The sequence below is a fragment of the Portunus trituberculatus genome, chromosome 40 (assembly GCF_017591435.1).
Source record: "Portunus trituberculatus isolate SZX2019 chromosome 40, ASM1759143v1, whole genome shotgun sequence".
Taxonomy (NCBI): Eukaryota; Metazoa; Arthropoda; class Malacostraca; order Decapoda; family Portunidae; genus Portunus; species Portunus trituberculatus.
In genome coordinates, this window is record NC_059294.1 from 10,942,604 (window position 1) to 10,945,103 (window position 2,500).

The 2,500-nt window shown below is 44.1% G+C and overlaps 1 protein-coding gene across 3 annotated transcripts in view; it reads right to left on the bottom strand.

Moving 5' to 3' along the window:
• The window catches only part of LOC123516347 (trithorax group protein osa-like), a 76,747-nt gene that overhangs the window by 73,363 nt on the left and 884 nt on the right, over positions 1 to 2,500 (bottom strand). For 2 of the 3 annotated variants that reach the window (XM_045275622.1, XM_045275620.1), the window contains exon 2: positions 2,233 to 2,292. The exons of the other annotated variant lie outside the window; for it this stretch is intronic. The gene's annotated coding sequence lies outside the window, so the exon portion shown is untranslated. The remainder of the gene's footprint in view (positions 1 to 2,232; positions 2,293 to 2,500) is intronic. 3 annotated transcript variants of the gene reach the window in all.

Sequence of the window (2,500 nt, forward strand, 5' to 3'; positions counted from 1 at the left end):
GCAAGAGAGAAACATACCAGATAGTTTAGCAAGAGTCCAACACCATCTCTTAACATCAGCACCCACCCCTACCACCACCACCAGCACCACCACTAGCACTGGAAGCATTATGGCCGAGAGCAGCTGTCCAACACGAGGCATGATGGACCTTTTCCCCTTCACAACCTGCGTCTGACACCGAGAGAGTGACACGCGGGGCATAAACAACACAAGCACCAATGATACATGAGAGAGAGAGAGAGAGAGAGAGAGAGAGAGAGAGAGAGAGAGAGAGAGAGAGAGAGAGAGATGGACAGGTCAAGAACGGATGTCAAAAAGTAAAACAAAAGTGAGAAGAGAAAAATGTTTGAACTTTCACGAAAAAAATACAAAATAAAGAAAAAAAAAAAGCTAAGGTGAAATATATATTAGATGAAGGGCAGCTGTCTCTCTCTCTCTCTCTCTCTCTCTCTCTCTCTCTCTCTGTCCTATGGTTGATGAAAACGACCTTTGCTAAAAAAAAAAAAAAATTATGAACTCTAGAAAAACAATACATATCTGAAAAGCCTTAAATAAAATAATAATAATAATAATAATAATAATAATAATAATAATAATAATAATAAACATACGAGAGAAATGTTTAGTCAATGTCATTTTCATTACTTCACTCATTCCACAATTTATTTATTTATTCTTCTATTATTCTTAATTATAAAAAAAAAAAAGGAAGCGACATGCGTTTATGAAGGATTGTCAGAGAGAGAGAGAGAGAGAGAGAGAGAGAGAGAGAGAGAGAGAGAGAGAGAGAGAGAGACCGCCTACTGAAGAATAATACCAAAAAATTCCAACTGCCCTTCAAACCTTGACTAAATAAACTGACAGTGCCTCTGGGAAACACACACACACACACACACACACACACACACACACACACACACACACTTTCTACACTGTATATACAAACACTATTCCTCTCCTCTTCCCCTTTTTTTTTTTTACCCTACCCCCTCTCCCGATCCTCTTCCCCTCACTCTCCCCCTTTCCCCTAAGTCCCTTCCGCACCCTCTCATCCGTAACACTCAGCAGAGAGAGAGAGAGAGAGAGAGAGAGAGAGAGAGAGAGTTAATACCTACACTACTGTCCCTTTCCTTCGTGTGTGTGTGTGTGTGTGTGTGTGTGTGTGTGTGTGTGTGTGTGTGTGTGTGGACATAATTAATAGGCCAAGCTAATTAGGCGACACGCTGGCTTTTACGTGTGGTTATTTAGAATCTCTCTCTCTCTCTCTCTCTCTCTCTCTCTCTCTCTCTCTCGCTTACTTGCATGTCCCGCGTTTTAATTTCTCCACCTCCTTCTCCCCACACTTTTACATGCCTTCGTTGAGAGAGAGAGAGAGAGAGAGAGAGAGAGAGAGAGAGAGAGATGGGAGTACTGCATATTCTCCCCTGCAGCTCACTCCGCCAACACGAGAGAGAGAGAGAGAGAGAGAGAGAGAGAGAGAGAGAGAGAGAGAGAGAGAGAGTACCCCACCACACGGGAAGGGAAAAGATGGTCAGGTGAAGCAATTTATACCTAATCGATATGGCCGCGCAAAACTGGAGGAAAAAGGGGGAAAAGTGTAAAGGAAAGAGAGAGAGAGAGAGAGAGAGAGAGAGAGAGAGAGAGAAGGGAGGGGTGGGCGGGGGATATGAACGGTCGGTCGGTCGGTCGGTCTCTCTCTCTCTCTCTCTCAAACAAGTAGGTAATTAAGTCAGGAATTCATACAACACCACGCCGGCGCAGCAAAATAATTCCCCAAGTGCTACATTAACTATTGCTTAGTTGTCATTACCACCTTTACCTGGCTACCCACCCACCTCCCCTCCACCTCTCCTCTTCCTCTTGTCCCTCTCACTTCACACACACACACACACACACACACACACACACACACACACACAATGTTCGTATTCGCCACAATTTTCCCTTAATTCTCAACATTACACGCAAACATGAGAAAACACACATTCGTTATAAGGCACACGGACAGACAGACATACATATACACATGCACTGTAAGGGGAAAAAATAACGTACAAAATGAAAAAATATATATATATATATATATATATATATATATATACGGGTTAAGTAAAATTAAGATAAATTACTAGATATAAAGCCTGGCGGTGTTAGTTGCCACACGCCGCCAGACGCATCCTGAAATACAACGTTTGCTAAATTTCGGTTAAACTTGTAACAGTGAAGACTTACCGACGGGGGGAGGTCCGTGCAATCCAGTCAGTAGGATTTTGTAAGCACTCGACTCAACAGCTGGGCGTAGAACAACACAAAAATATTAAATAAAGGCAGCAGACAAAGGATCTGTAGTTGGGAGTTGGAGGGTGGTGGTACGGGAGGAGAGCGGGAGGGCGGATGGGTGGGGAGAGGTGTGGTGGGGCGGCCTGGCGGGGGACGGGACAGTCGAGAGGTGGGGGGACTGAAACTTACAAAGGGGGGGAGGTGGGAGGGAGGGAGTAAT